The sequence below is a fragment of the Mesocricetus auratus genome, unplaced genomic scaffold (genome assembly GCF_017639785.1).
Source record: "Mesocricetus auratus isolate SY011 unplaced genomic scaffold, BCM_Maur_2.0 Super-Scaffold_100691, whole genome shotgun sequence".
Classification (NCBI taxonomy): Eukaryota; Metazoa; Chordata; class Mammalia; order Rodentia; family Cricetidae; genus Mesocricetus; species Mesocricetus auratus.
Genome location: NW_024429267.1, coordinates 50,733,648 through 50,750,308, shown reverse-complemented (window position 1 = coordinate 50,750,308; position 16,661 = coordinate 50,733,648). Strand labels below are relative to the sequence as shown.

Sequence of the window (16,661 nt, the reverse complement as noted above, 5' to 3'; positions counted from 1 at the left end):
TTTAGCAGCATTTTTCTCTGGAATCTACCTCATTAGCATCTGGAAATTAAAGACAGCACTACCTGGAGCTGAGCTAGTAACCAGTGAATAGAAATGTGGGTATTGATCTTTCAGGATGTTTAGTTTTAGAGTGAAAACCTAGAGGATTTGGAATATAATGGTATTACAAATATAAATATCAAAGAAATGAAGAGGGAAAATTATGTACTTTTATTTTGAGAATTTCATGCACAGTACTATATTCATATTATTTCCACTCAGCCTCTCCTCCAACTCCTTCTGTGTTTCCCCACTCTTGAATTGATGATTTTTTCTTATTATTTACATTTGGAATATTTTCGGAGGGTTAGAGAGAAGGCTCAGCAGTGAGGACTTGTTACTCTTGCAAAGGACCTGAGTTTAGTTTCCAGCAGCCATGTTTGCTGGCTCACAGCTGCCTGTGACTCCAGCTCCAGGGGATCTGATGCACCACTGGCCTTCTGGGCACTCACACATATGTGGCCTGCACTTGGTACAATGTCTAGTGCACAGGGGAATCAATAAATACTTGTTGAATGAGTGACTAAATGGTGGGTTTGAAGAAGTCAAGAATGACCTCTACCTTTGGCTATTCATTTGATAATGGGGTTATTGTGTGTGTGTGTGTGTGTGTGTGTGTGTGTGTGTGTGTGTGTGAGAGAGAGAGAGAGAGAGAGAGAGAGAGATACTAACTTTACACTTTCTTTGGTCTACATTTCTTGCTCAACCCCATGCTTTGTCTATAATCTTGAGCGCATGCCTGCCCAGAAGATCAGTTCTAGGATACAGAGTTAGATGACACCTTGGCAGACAAAAAGCTGACCTGTAACACAGTTGTAACTCACAGTCCAGCTGGGTTCTACAGGGGCTCTGCCTTTGGCTGGCCCTTCAGGATTTCCCGAAGGTGAGCCTTGGCACCTCCATATCAGTGGCTTGTCCACCATCCTGCCTTCCCCTAGCCTCCAAAATACACATTGTGTGGCTTTCTTGGGGGGCATTTCTAAGTGTTTCAAAGGAATCAGGATGGTTCCAGTGTGACTCAGGCTTTCTGACTTCTTCCCCATATTCCTACCTAGTAACCTTAGTCGAAAGTCCATGCCTGCTGGTATCTGTGGCATGGCATGTCCTCCGGAGTAGAGTCCGGATTTGGGGCCCTCTATATGCTTCAGTGCATAAAATGACAATTAGATTGAGTGAGGGGAGGAAATGCTTGGCTTCCTGATGCTCCAAATTTCATTTCTGAGGTGTCCAGGAGCACACCCATAGCGGGGATGGGAACATTACCATTTTAACGAGCTCAGTCTCCCTGTAGTTTATGACTTCCTCACCCACGGCAAATCTGATGGGCAATTGCTTTCCCTCTTAAGGTAGCCATTCTGGGATCTGAGACTGGGTCAGACGTTCCTCCCTACCATCAGGCAGCCTCATAAAGTCTGTTATGGCTCCTTCCTTTAATTGGAATTCCAGGCCATTAAGTAGTGGCCTAATTCGCCTGCCATAGACTGGTTCTCATACTGGCTCTGTCAAAAGAAGCAAAGTAGATTTGGGCATGGGTCTCTTCCGTTGTTTCTTTTTCCTCTCTCCTCTTCCTCCTTCTTTCTTCTCCTTTTGGCTGAGACGGGTCTTGTAACATATAGCCTAGGCTAGCCTGGAATTTACTGTGTTACTGTGTGTGACCCACATATAGCCTAGGCTAGCCTGGAATTTACTGTGTGTGACCCAAGAATGCCTCAAGCATTCCCCCTGCCTCTGTGATGAGATTTCAGGTGTCCAAAACCACTTCTGGACTCCCACCCCACCCCCACCCCCCTGCGCACGCGCGCGCGTGTGTGTATGCATGCATGTATTCATGTGTGTATGTGTGCATGTGTGTATGTATGTATATGTGCTTGTGGAGGCCAGAGTCAATGTCAAATGTCTTCTCCCATCTCTCTCCACCTTAGGTTTTGAGGCAAGGTCTCTCACTGAGCTTGGAGCTCACTGGTTCAGCTAGGCTGGCTGCTCTCCTGTCCTGTCCTCTTGGAACCTTAGACTTTATAATTAGCTTCTCTGTAGGTATTGGGGATCCAAACTCAGGTCCTTGGGCTTGTGTGACAGTCACTCTACCAACTGAGCCATCTCCTTTGTTACATTTCTAGAACAACTGGATGTGGTTTAGAGAAGGACTTAGGGAGTACAGGTGGAGGAATGCCACTTAAGACAGTGGTGTGGAAACGTGACAGAGCTGGGCTCTGGAAGGGAGCATATATGTGCTGCTGTATTTTATACACAGGTATTTACATGATCCAGGTAGGGGGCAGTGCAGAGACAACCTAGGGAAGATGTTGAATAGAACCCGGACCAACTGGAGTCCCAAGGGGGAAAGCTTTGGGATTGCTGTGTCCTGCAGAGGTCTCCATAGATTGGGACCAGGGGTGGAAAGAGTAGAGAGCTGGCTGCATTTCCGACCTTCAGTGGTGGTGGTGGTGAGTTTCTGATCAACCTCAGAGTGAGTGTTGAATTTTCCAAATGAGAGGACCCATGAGACCCCAGCCTGCTGGATTCTTTGTTCTCATCTGTGTCCCAGCTGCAAGTTTCTCCCCAGAGTCTGCTGTTGACATAGCAAGAACTCTAGCTGACACTTGGTACCAGACACTGGCCTCCGGCTGTCACTCTGTGAATCTCCCAGTCCTACTGGATCCCTAGAACAAAGCTAATCTGCCACTTTACACCTGAGCTTGTCACCTTTCATTTCTGGCTTCTGACTGCCTTCTCCAGGGAAATAAAGGGAAAGATTTCTCTTTTGCCCTCACATCCTCCTGACATCTATTATTCCACTCCTGGGCAACTGCCCCAAAAGGTCATGCAGCCACACCACTCTGCTCCTCGGTTTTGTAGTGTAAAATCGTCTCTGAGGCGTTGACCTGCTCATTTTTCAGTTTTAATTTTAGGAAGCAAAGAATTCCCATTACAATGAAATAAAAGCTTTTTGGAAGCCTTATCCTTTCTCTCCTTCCTTCCTTCCCTCCTTCCTTCCCTCCTTCCCTCCCTCCCTCCCTCCCTCCCTCCCTCCCTCCCTCCCTCCCTCCCTCCCTCCCTCCCTCTCTTCCTCCCTCCCTCTCTTCCTCCCTCCCTCTCTGTCTCCCTCTCTCTGTCTCTCTCTGTGTCTCTGTCTCTGTCTCTCTCTCTCTCTCTCTTGTAGGTAGTCCAGGCTGCCCTTGAGCTTGCTATGTAGCTAAGAGTGACCTTCCACTCCTGATTCTTCTGTCTCCACCACCCTCAGTGCTAAGATTATAGATATGTGCCATCATGCCAGTGTATAGGTTCAAATCTCAAGCTTGGTGCATGCTAGGCAAGTAGTCAGCCAACTGAGTTACATCTCTAGCCCTAGAATCTGTTTCTTTAAGTTGGAACATTATTTTATCATTTTATGTGCATAGGTGTTTTGTCTGTGCAGCACATGGTGCGGTGCTTAAGGAGGCCGGAAAAGGGTGTTGTCTAATCTGGAACTGGAGTTACAGAAGATGATGGCAAGCTGCCATGTGGGTGCTGGGAATGGAAGTCAGCTTATTTGGAAGAGCAGCCAGTGCTCTTAACCTTTGAGCCATCTCTGTCTCTTTCCATAGAATCTGTTTCTTGATAGAAAAATTTTGAGTAAAGAGATTTTATTAAAAAAAAAAGAGGATCTACACACAGTTGAACTTCAGGCATGAAGGCTTGGGAAGAGGTACTTTGGGGTGAGACACATAGACACACACATGCAGACACATACACAGACACACACACAGACACACACATACAGACACACACACACAGACACACACATACAGACGCACACACACACACTCCAAATCCATAAAAACACTAAACTGGAAACCATAATACATATGCAGGAAATCAGTAAGATGAAAATGCCCAAACAAAGCAATGTGAGGCAAAAAGAATCTACAACAGTACCATTGAGTTCATTTTGTGTTGGTCATCTACAGCTGGGCATGGGACCTGCCCTTGAGTGTGAGTATTATACCCAGAGAGAGTTCATTAGAGTGGATGGATCTTTCCTTTGCAAATAGATGCCAATCACAGGTGACTTCTCGTTAGGAGTGGGAGCCCATGTCCGCTTTCTCTCTCTCAGCACTGGGGCCCCATCTGTCCTGGAGCTGTGCAGGCCCTGTGTGTGCTGCTCCAGTCTCTGTGAATTATGTGCATCCGTCCTGTTATATCCGGAAGACACTGGTTCTTGTCATTCATCCCTCGTGGTTCCTGCAATCTCTCTGCCTCCTCTTCTGCCCTGAGGGGAGGGGTTTGTCCCATTTAGGAGCAGGGGTTCCCAAGGCTCTTACTATCTGTGCATAGTCCATGTGCGGGTCTCTGTGTTAGCTCCCATCTACTGCAGGAGGAAACTTCTCTGGTGATGGCCGAGCAGAATGTCCTTAGGGGTCATTTCATTGCTGTGTTCCTTTTGTAGAACAGTAGCACATCTCTTCCTTTCCTTTAGTCTTTCTTTCTCCTATGTTTAAAGTTGTCTCTGGTAAACTAAAGCTTTTACAGGGTTTTAGGTTGAAATAGAGCAGAAGTAGAAAGTGAATGACAATTTCTCAGTGGCTTATGGGACACTGGCTATCTTGTTTTGAGGAAGGGGAAAACAAATTTGTCCGCACAGGTCACAGTGCATCATATCCAGTATGTTGCTGTTGGTTGGCTGTTAAAATTTCTGTGAAAGGCAAGCTAGGATGTAAGGTTGTGAACTGTGGTGGATACGGTCAGGTGGTCTTGGGAGCTGACAGGATGTGGACTATGGTAGATACCATCAGTCCTGGGAGCTGACACTCCACCCTCCTTCTAAGGATGGAGGTTGGAAAATGGATATACATCATCATCCCAGGACTCTCTTTCAGGCAAGGTGTTGAGAAGTTGGTTCTGTTAGTTAGGTGCAATCAAGCAAGGCTAGGCTTGAAAGAGATCCTAAGTCTAGTTTCCTGCTGCTTAGCTTTGTTTGAGTGGTCATGACCAGCAAAGCCATAAAAATGCACTTAGAAGCCTCCCGTGGCAGCTGGACTTCATAGGCAAGATTGCTGTAGCAGGAGCAGTGTGACACCTGGACCACACCTCCTTGGTGTATTTCTGAATTCAGTGGCCTTACAGCTTGCTTATATCTCCTGTCTCTCCAGCCCTCCCCCGTTTGGTGAGTGTTAGCATTTGGTACTGAATATCTTTTAGTTTGAAATACCTTGTTTTCTCCAGCTTTGATGCAGTGTACTGCTTGGGGAGTTCTTTGTATGGATGGAGAATCAGGATAATGACTTCTTCTTTGTCTTTGTGAGCTGGCTTCAAGGATTCTGCTGCTTCTCCACCTTTGCTGTAGTGGTTTCAGGGGCTGCTGACTTTCTGCATTTTCCAGACGTATATATGTTTGCTCCTGTAGGATGCCACGCAGAAACACCTGGGCTGGGAAGCAGAGAACTCAAGTGAGAACATCCCAGGTCTCTAATTAGCTGGCCTGGGTCAGTTTGGAAACCTTTTTGAGCTCCAGCCTTATCCTCTTTAGAGGCTGGAGGCTTATGATTTTTCTGGGGGTTGCCATGGGAAGCACCATCAGCAACACCAGCTGCCACTCATTTCACAGAACTTACTGAGAATCGTCCATGTTGTGGGTTCCATATGAAGCAGTAGCTCACTAGAGGGGATAAGTCAGCTCCTACTCTTGGCCCTCCACAGGCCTCTACCACTCCTAACAAGTACAGGAAATGCACGAGAGCCTCGTCAGCACTGTAAGAGCTCACCAAAACTTTCCATATCCCGAGATCTATCTATGAAGTCAGTGACGGGAGGAGGAAATCTATTCTTAGGTCCATAAATAATTTAGGTCAGAATATTCCAGGTAGCATAACATCATAGCTGAAAACAAACCCCAATTTGGATAGTTATGAAATGGTTTCAATAAACATCATTGCTAAAAACACAAGCATTTTAATGAGCTCATCTGTAACTCTGCAGGGCCTGCTGAGATATGAGTATACATATAAATTCATAATATAGATCATCGTGAGTGTGTTTCTTACTGCATTTCTCCTCTTTTCCTATTGTTGCCATTATTTTTGGGCATAAAATGTCTTCTACTTTTTGAATGAATGAAGACTTCTACTTACTGGTATCCTGGGGGGGGTGTCATAAAAACAGTCACACTTAATTTTCCTTGAGATAGGGATAGGGTCCAGAATGGTTTTGCCATCTTAAACTCAATGAGAAATTCCTGTGTTGCTTCATGGAGAGCTACAGCTTTCTTGCCCCTGGTTCTAGTGAGGTGCAGAGGAACTGACCTAGGGAGTCACTATTGGTAGAGACTGGAACACAAAGATAATACTACAAAAGAGCTGTGTGTTCAAGGTTCTCTAGAGAAACACAACTAATAGCGTGGTATATTAAGAGGAATTAGATTGGTCTAGGTAGTTCAACAATGACTGCTTGCTCACTGGAGCAGTTGAGAAGCTGTTAGTTGTGCAGTCTGTGAAGTTGGATGCCTCAGTAGTTTAGTGTTGAAGGTCATTGGTCTTTGTCTAGCTTGGAAAGTAAAAAAGATGGGTTTCATGGCAGAGAAGAATGACATTATTCTTATTGTTGTTAGTGTCATTACCACAATCATCACCACCACCACCATCATCAATAACAGCAGCCGCCGCAGCAGAGCAGATGAACTTGCTGGTGAGACATGAAAGTAAGCAAGCAGAAAGCATTTGCATCTCTATCTATTTCCTTCTATCTGGGCTGCCACTGGAAGATGCCAATCACGTCTAGGTTGGGTCTTCATACTTCAGTTAAACTGAACAAAATAAATCCTCACAGGTGTTCCCACTGGGTTTGCCTATTAGTTCATCCTAGATCTAGTCAAGTTGACAAGAGAAATTGGTTAAATAGGGAGAAGGAAAACAAGAGAACTTATTTTTCCAGTAAGGCTAGGCTCAGTCCTGACTGGGGCTTTGTGTCTCTCTAAGCTGGTCTTCTCAGCATTACCTTGAGACACACTGATTTCCAATCTGCAGAGAGAGAGAGAAACCAAGGATCAATGAGTAATTTTTACACAGCTGTGTGGTGTGCCTTGTGTCCAGACTTCTATCCTGGGAAAGAAGATGGGTTATGCCAGGGTTCCAGGTCTGTTGCCTTGAGTGACAACAGGCAGGTGAGAGTCTTAGGAAGAGATACAGAGGGACAGAGGGAACACAAGGCAGAATGAGGTCAGAGGCAGAATCAGGATGAGAAAAAAGCCAGCCTTGATGTCTGTGCCATTCAGAGCATCTGCCGGGACCCCTAGGAGTCTGCGATACTACCTCCTGTGCACTAACCCTCGTGATTTGGCAGGCAGTAATAGGAAGACATTGGTTTAAAATTAGCTCACTCCAACTGTGGGCCCTTTAAAGCCACAGTTGAGCAAATTGCATGGCCTTTGGAATGCAATTTGATATGGTAATTTTATAGACAGTCACAATAAATTATCTCTTAAGGGTCCATAGTTTGACCCATTAGGTGTCACTGGAGTCAGCCAGAGTCCTAGGATGGCTACTGGGTCCAAAATGCCTTTATTCGCTAGGGGGAAGTTGGTGTTTCCTGTTGGACATCCTCAGAACGTGACAGCTGAAGCTGGCGAGGTGGCTTAGTTGGTGAAGTGCTTGCTTTGCAGCCAAGCGGACCTGGATTAGGCATGGCTGTGTGCTTCTGTAATCTCAATGCTGGGAGAACTGGAGACAGGACCCCTGGGGTTCACTAAGCAGCAACCCTTGACTTCTCAGCAGACTCTGTCTCAAAGAACAAGGTGGATGGTCCTAAAGGAATGACAGCTGAGGTTGTCCTCAGGCCTTTACATACATACATACATGCATACATATGTGCAGCTGCACATATACAGATGTGCACATAAATACACACACACACACAATACATACAAAACAAAACCAACTCAAACCATGGCAGCTGAATTCTGAAGAGTGAATATGTGATTGTGTGTTGAGTACCATTTGCATCAGGCTTGGTAATGTCTTAGTAGACAGATGTAGTCACATGATCAAGTTTAGAGACAGTGTAGTAGGGGTGAAGATGTGAATACCCTGACACCGTGGTCTACTGAGGACCACTAAAAGGTAAAGACTAGTCTATCTCTAAGAATACTGTGGCTTCCTGCCTGCCAGCTACTTCCCTGCCTCTGTGAGCTACTGCACTTATATGTGTGTCTGTGCATGTACACACACACTCTCAGATACAGATATATACATACATGTAATTAAAAATAAAAAAAATTGTAGTGAGAGATCTTACTAGGTGCCTGTGGCTCTGACTATGCCCATTTGGGTGTGGCCACAGGTACCTATGGGGGCGTGTGGGATTTAGGCCTGAGGTGAGGATAGGCTTACTCTCTCGGGGTTCCAGAGGGCAGCTGAGACTGGATGCTCAGAGTGCTGACCCTGGGTTATCGGTTTCTCATGTAAGTGATTTCTCCCCAATAAAATGAATCTACCTCATCCCAGTCCCATGTATCATGATTGTGCAACCACAATAAATCTTTAAAAAAAGCCTCCCATCCAAGTGATGAGATAAAGCTAGCGACCATGGGAATAAGAATGTATTGATAAATGAGTGGAGAAATCCAGAGAAACAGGAGAAATATCCGGAGTGGGAGGAGAGGTCTGCTTGCTACATTTCTCTGTCTCTTTCTCCCATTCCTTCATCTTGTCTGTTCTGTGTCCAGTATCTTCCAGCCTTCTCATCTTAGATGTAGTCATCATCTTCAGAAGAGAATGAATCAGGCTTATGTTTTTAAACCATCTACTACCTTGGTGCAAGTGGTCTTAAATTGTGTCCTGACACAGTAAACACCCTCTTGTATGATTCCCAGGGGTCAAGAGCTGAGAAGTGATCAAGCTGGGTAGCTCCTAGGTCATGGGAAGCTGGACCAGGAGTGAAGTTTCCTTCATGGGGCTGGTAATTCGGTGGTGCTGGCTGTTGGAGGGAGCCTGCCTCCTCTCTGTAGAGGTCATGGATAGCATGAGTTGTTTGAGTGTGTGCCATCATGACAGGGCAGCTGGCTTTTCTCTGAGTTAGTAAGGCAAGACAGTCAGAACTTAACAGGGGCATGGTTTTACTATGTAACCCTGGCTGGCCCGGAACTTGCTATGTAGACTAGGCTGGCCTCTAGCTCACAGAGAGGCACCTGTGTCTGCCTCAGAGTGCTGGGATTAAGGGTATGTGTGGACATGCCTGGTGGGAACCATCCTTCTTATGAGCAGCTCTCAAAAGTCACAGAGCCTCACATCTGCCTGTTTCTCTTGCTTCAAGTGGAGCCCAGAGCACGACCTGCTTTGAACAGGAGGGGAATTAGTCTCACTTTCTCAGAGGACAAGTGCCAAAGAACTTTCAGCTGTCTTGGAGCCACGACTGCTGAATTTTAGATAAGGCGTGAAGTCACTGAGCACTATCCCTCTTCATTAACTTCTAAGCAGGGGACAGTCCATATTATGGGTGATGCATAGCTCCTACTGTGCAATGGACAATTCCTCAGTAACCAATCTTTATTCACCTTTCCATGCAGATTATTGATGACCAAGGCGACAAGGATAGGTGGGTCTCAAAAGTCAAAAGGCATTTGAAAAGACAAAACTCTGCGTGCAGGAGATGGTTGGAAGCAACTGCTCCCAGTCAGGCAGCTTCTGGAGTCCTCTTCACAAGGGGAACCACACCCTTTCAAAGGTGAACTTTCTTTTTGTCTCTCGTGAAATGAGGTATATTTTGACACTGGGCTTATTTTTTCCTTCCCTTCTTGAGCTCTCTGTGGAATTCATTATCTCTGGTTTAATAAAGTGCATTCGACACCCTAGGAGTCAGTCTAATTCCAGATCATCAGCTAATATTGCTCTCCGCTCCAACCACTTCCCATGGAGGAATCTGCAAAGATTAGAATGGAATTGTGGCTCTGAAAACTACCCCAACGCAGGAAGGTGTGAATTGGAGCATGGGTCTTCAGCTCTTGGAAGGAATTATCTGGGGCAAAGGACGGGCTCTGTCTGTTGGTAGTTGTTGCTGGTACTTCCTAGTCCATATTTTCCTGATGGAATCTCTTTTTTAAACATGAGCCTCACTTAGACTGGGTCCTGTCTGGCCAAGGTGAATGTTTGGAGTGAATGGCTTTAGCTCAGTGGGTCTGTTGAGTTCAGTCACAGCACTAGGAGTAATACTGCAGCCTGGGGACTGCCTCATAGATCATTTAGGATTGGAGAGCCTAATGAGGTCTGAGTGACCTGGGTTTCAGCTCTAGATCTGGTGCTGAAAAGCTTGTCAAATGTTTGTTATCACTGGCTTTTTTTCCCCTGAGGAATCGAAGCAAAAGTTGGACCAGAGGCATCTCACTGTTCTGGGATGTTTGGGAGGAATCAGAGCTGTGCAGGTCACATTGTGACAACATCTAGAGAGATCTTCCAGCTCAAGCTTAGTTATAAGCCAAGGAGACATCATCGGTGCCAACAGGATGTCCAGTGCAACCTCATGTAGTTCTCAGACCTTCTCTGACCCACAGGCTATCTGTGGAACCAAGAGGTAAGTGGTGGCTGCCTTTTCAATCTTGGCTCCACTTTCTCCAAATGTGTCCTTCACAAGGAGGACACTGTGGGATTGCCATGGTGTTGAATGTTGGTGACAGGACACATTTCATATGTCCTCCAAATGACAGTTTTCTTTTTTCATGCCTGGGTTTTCTTCTAGATTAGGTTAACTGAGATGGATGGAACCACCCTCAGTGGGTACCAGCATGCCATGGGCTGGGGTCATGAGCTGGATAAAGAGGAGAGAGCAACTGCAAACAAGCATTCATGGCTCTCCGCTTCCGCCTGTGATGTGACCAGCTGCCTCATATCCACCATATCTCCCCACCCTGATGGATTGTACCCACTGGAATCGTGAGCCCAAATCCACTTTTTCTCCCTTAGGTTGCTTTTGTTGGGTATTTTGTCACGGCAGTGAGAAAAGTAACTAAGACAGCAGATAAGTGATTAGTTCAGAGAAGCATTTTGGTCACCTAATGGAAACTCTCTTCCTACATGAGGCCCACTCTCGCCTTAAACAAGTTCAATAGATTTTTAATGCTAGCAGGTAAGAGGGTGACTAGAATCCAACACAGTGCCTACGAGGCACTCTATATACCAGTCAAAGAAATATATTACAAAGTTCTGGAAGTTGATGGCAACAGACTCTTCTGGTACTGAGAGCTTAAGACTTGGCCCGTGGATTTGGCTGTCTTTCTTCATACCAGATTCTCCCTGAAGCTGAGTCCTTCTTCAGTCAACTCAGAGGTTGCTTTTTTAAAGCTTGGTTTATAGATCACATTCTTATCTCTGTCACCTTGTAATGACAAAGCCTAGATAGAAGGATATCATAGCTCATATGTAAAAACTGGGTCACTTTCAATCTGATATATGGGACTTGTCCAAGGAAAGACCATTTAGTAGTCTTAACACAAGATTTAAAAAGAGATACTTACCTACCGGTTCAGGATATTATAATGCCATGCCAAGTGTTTCAAGCGTCTTGCTTTTGTGTGTGTGTATAATCCCCCAAACTCATTTCACTTTTATTAATGTACTATTTGTGTCCTTAAAAAGATTAATACACATTTAATTGATTCTGAGCTTAATGAGGTTGTTTATTTCAGTGACTTCACTTTCGTGTCTTTCCTTGCCATTAGATTTGGTGAAATAAATCCCAAAGTGATTTGCCTAATAGCCGAAGCAACAAAAATGAAGAGGTCTTAGCTGTCTGGGAAGTTTTCCAATTTCATATCTTAGATGATACATGGACTTAAAGAATCACGTGTCGTCTTTAAGGCTCCATCCACACTGCATGACTTCATGATGTCCCTCTGTGGAGTGTCAAGGATTCAGAGTGCCATTCTCAGGTCCTCTTGATGTGGCTGTCAACACACTCATTTTGTTGACTTTTTTGTACATGCTTGTTCTTTGTCACATGTGGTGGCTAGTCTTGATGTCATGTTGATGGGAATCTGGAACCAGTCAAGAGACACAGCTCTAGGCACATTTGTGAGGGTGTGTCTATGAAGGGTTAGCTGAGAAGAGGACCCTTCCTCAGAGTGGATAGCACGCCCAGCCCAGCAGGTGACCCAGGTACAAAGGGGTCCTAGGAGGAAGTGGTGCCTGCCTGCTTACCTTGTTTCTCGCTGCTGGACATGCCTGTCCTTGCTCCTGCTGCTAGCCTGTGCTGCCGTCACACTCTGACTTCTCCCGCCCTCTGTTGTGGATTGAAGAACAGTGTCTTAGTCACTGTACAACTCCTGTGAAGAGAACTATGACCAAGGCAGCTCTTATAAAGCAAAGCACTTAATTGGAGGGTTGCTTATAGTTTCAGAGGTTTCATCCACTATCGTCATGGCTGGGATCGTGGTAGCATGCAGTAGACACTGGAGCAGTAGCTGAGAGCTACACTCTGATCCGTAAGCAGAGAGAGAGACACACACACAGAGACAGAGAGAGACACACACAGACAGACACAGAGAGAGACACAGAGAGAGACACACACAGAGACAGAGAGAGACAGAGACAAAGACAGAGAGACAGAGACACTTTGGGCTTGGCATGAGCTTTGGGAACCTCAAACCCATCCCCAGTAGCACACTTCTTCCAACAAGGCCACACCTCCTAATCCTTCTAATCCTTTCAAACAATGCCACTCCCTGGTGACCAAGCATTCAAATATATGAGCCTATAGGAACCATTCTTATCCAAACCACCACAATGAGTGACTCTCCAGAAGTCTCCAGGCTGTTGACAGTGGATTAGGAATGCTGAGGCATACTGCTTTACAGACTGCTGGGCCTCAGCCTCTCCAGCCTGCAAATGGCTGTTGTCAGACCACCCAGACCCGATTGTGTAAGCCAACTCGCTAGATCCCCTTTTGTAACATGTACACATTCTGTTGGGTCTGCTCCCCTAGAGACTCATGCCTAATACATCCCCAATTACAGCACAAAATTTGATAACAATGGTTTATTTGTTATCTCTTGCTACATAACAGGTTGCCTCCATATTAGATGCCAATTCCTTGTTTCTGAGGGCCAGGGATCTGGGTGTGGCTTAGCAGGTCTTCTGCTTCAGGGTCTTATTTCCATGGTTGGCATCAAGGTGTCAGTTAGGGGTACAATCTGCCTCAAGAATCAGCCAGAGCCGGATCTACTTCCAAGCTTGCTGGTAGGAGTGCGTTTCTCTTGGGACATTGAGTTGAAGGCCTCAGTTGCTCACTGGCTGTTGGCAAAGGGTTGCCTTCGATTCTTTGCAATGTGGCCCTTTTGACTAAAGCAAGCATGCAAGGAGAGAGAGTGTAAATATGTGTAACTGGGAGTGAAAATAAGAACAAGGGGTGTCAGGTGTGATGGCACACACTTTTAATTCTAGCACTGTGGAGACCAGGTGTGGTGGCACACACCTTTAATCCCAGCCCTCGGGAGCAGAGGCAGGTGGATATTTGAGTTTGAGGCCAGTCTGGTCTACAAAGTGAGTTCCAGGACAGCCAGGACTATATACTGAGACCTTGTCTCCGAAAGAGAGAGGAAGTGGGGCTGGGAGGGCTATGTCTATACTGGAGACCAGTCTTAGAACCTAATCATGGAGGTGACATCTCATTGCCTCTACTGTTCCTGTTGGTTAGAAACCACCAGGACCAGAGCATAGGACCAGAACTACAAGATCCCATGACTATTCGGAGACAAGGATCATCTAGAGCTGTACCACAGACTACCGTCAACACCATATACGACATGACATTTACTGCGAAGGTGCTAACCATAGGCACATTGCTAGGGCTTTTCCATGGAGCATGCCACACAAGCCTTACAGAATTCCACTGAATAGATACCCCTTTCCATCTCCATTTTAGAGGTGATGGACCAGATGTAAAGACAGGTTCAATAACTGGCAAGTGTCAGAGGTTGTCAGGGGTAGGTCTGTGTTCTGGTTGGTGTCAGATATGATACCTTTGATTTTCCATAGACAATGAGCTTAGCACAGGCTTGGTGGAACAGGAACCTCATTGTGAAGGAGTAGCTGTTGAAGAAATCAAGGAAGGAAGGAACGCAGTAAGGAGGAAGGAAGGGAGGACAGAGGGAAAGCAGGAAGAGAGGAAAATAGACCTGGGTCACATTCTAGCTACTTTTGCTCAAACTCTGGTCCTGGGCCTTGATCCATACTAAAAAATAGATCAAATACTGTGTGGTCAAATAAGGTTCAATTATATGTACTAGTCAAGACGGCCTGGGTTTCAGGCATAGCACTCAAGGGGGGGCACGTGGGGCTATTAACTGTTCCCATGTGGACTTCATTACTTCTGAGGACTGCAGAGGACGGCCTGCTAGTTTGAATGCTGTAGCCAGAGAGGCTACTGCCTAGTCACAAGGGATGTCGTAGCAGGGTTTGGAAGGTGGGTTCAGCACTAACTGTTGCTAGGGTTTCTGATAAACTTTATGCTTTTTATTTAATGGCAAATCAGATTATTTAAGTGCTTCTAGGTTTCTGTGCCAAAACACCAAATTTAGAACAGCTTACGATGGACAGAGATTGACGTCTTATTGATCTGAAGCTGGGAAACCCAGGGTAGAGCTTGACCTTGTGGGGCTGGTGAGAGGTCTCTGCAGGTACAAGCACATGTTGTGCAAGCCTGACAACCCAAGTTTGATCCCTGGAGCCATGGCGGGAGGGCCCTGACTGCCAAAGATTGTAGATTGATGATGCTGTGTTTGCAGAGCTCTGCTCTCCAGCCTGTGGGTGTGCACCTGTAAGATGAAGGGCGAAGGTCTCTTTTTTTTAACCAGAGCATCAATCTCTCTCATGAGGATTCTGCCCAATGACCTGATCACCTTCCAAAGGCCTTACCTCTAAATATAATTTGCGAGTAAATATCTCAATATATGAATTTGTCGCAGGCCACACAGACATTTGGGTCATTTTCGGGAATAAAGCCAGAGATAAATGACTCACTGAACTGGAGATAAACTGACGTATGCCCGTGGCTAAATTCATTAAGGGGAAATGGATAGTGGGACTAGGGACCCAGCAAGGCTCTTTTTGTGTCCTGCTCTCCTAGACTCTGTGAGCCCTTCCCGCATCTCTTGACATTCAGGGCTCACTCCACTGGTTGGGTTGAATCAGACGGTCCAGAGGTCATGGCTCATGCAAAACTGACCTTACTGGAGCCCAGCAAAGCTCACTGAAGCTACCGCAGTGCAACACTGGCTATTCATAAACTGCTTTCTCATGGGCTGCTCCCTCAGGTCTTCTGACAAAACTCTGAAATGGTGTGAGAAAGAATGGCTTGTTCTCCACTCCAACCACCCCTTCTCCTCCTTAAAAATCACTTGGTTATCAAATCACTGTGAGATTCCCTGGTGAAAATAAAACAAAGTCAGTGTATAATGACATTAGACCAATAGCTAGGCAGCACACTGGCTGGGGACTTAGGGCCTGTTTGTGATATGAGCATTTGTCTGCTGTTGCCTCTTTTTCGCTCACTTTTGATTATATTATTGTGTGTATATATGTGTGTATGGTGTATGCAAGACTTCATGTGGGTGTGTATCTGTTCATGTGAGTGCATGTGGATATGAAGGCCAGAAGTCTATGTTGAGAGTCTTCCTTGATTGCGCTCTAGTTTACCTTTTGAGTCAGGGTTTCTAATTGAACCCAAAGCTCACTAATTTGGCTAGGTTGTCAAGCCAGCGAGCCCCAGAGAGGCCCCATCTCTATCTCCCTGGTGCCGAGATTACAGATGTGCGCTGCCATACCCAGCTTTCTTATATGGGTGCTGGGGATTTGAACTTAGGTCTTCACACTTGCACAACAGGCACCTTACTGGCTGGGCCATCTCCCATTCTCAACTGTCGCCTCTTTGAGTCTCATTTTATGTGATCTAAGTAGAGCTTCCTTATGCCTCTGATGAACTATTCTTTTTCTGTTGACATTCCTGATCTGGTTAGTACTATGAATGCCAATAAAGGAGGCTCACCACTCTGTTTGCAGCTGCCTCAAGAAGCAATTTGTCCTTGAGGTTCTGTTTGTGCCACGGATCTCTGCCATTGTTTATCGGTTGTGACCTAGCCTTTTAGATGTCTGTGGGATGTCACCATCATGTCTGGTTTATAAATAAGGACACCAGGTTTAGAGAAGTTGTCACAGGGGACTTTTCAGGGTGTTGTATCCAGAAAGTAGGATGCTCTTTGATTTTCTGACTCAGAATTCTGAGTTCTTTGTACCTCTCCATTTTCCCTGGGTTGGGTCCCCACGGTCATATCAAGCAGTGCCCATGGTATCACCCCTTTTATTGCATAGTTCTATCTGGGATGTGCTCAGTACTGGTGGATGAGGCTGAGTGAGGTTACAAGGGGAGGTTGTCTGGATGTCTAAATAGAGAAGAGGAAAACCTGAAGAATTAGGAACCACACTGCAAGCCAAGATATTCTGTGGAGCTCCCCAATCTGTGGAGAAATGATTACACAGTGATTCCCTAATGCAGGAACTTGAAACACAGGTACAAATATGAAGGTCATGACCAGGTCCTACACGACTGGACCTGCTACACTTTGTCCATGTCTTCATTTAGGCTTCTCTTTTGGTAAGAGAGTGATG

At 45.8% G+C, this 16,661-nt stretch overlaps 1 long non-coding RNA gene across 1 annotated transcript in view; it reads left to right on the top strand.

Annotated features, from left to right (window-relative positions):
* The window catches only part of LOC106021533, a 44,426-nt gene extending 32,769 nt beyond the window's left edge, over window positions 1–11,657 (top strand). The window contains exons 3-5 of the long non-coding RNA XR_001196781.3: window positions 9,575–9,732; window positions 10,355–10,575; window positions 10,741–11,657. This is a non-coding gene — a long non-coding RNA (uncharacterized LOC106021533). The remainder of the gene's footprint in view (window positions 1–9,574; window positions 9,733–10,354; window positions 10,576–10,740) is intronic.
* The last annotated feature ends 5,004 nt before the right edge of the window (window positions 11,658–16,661 follow it).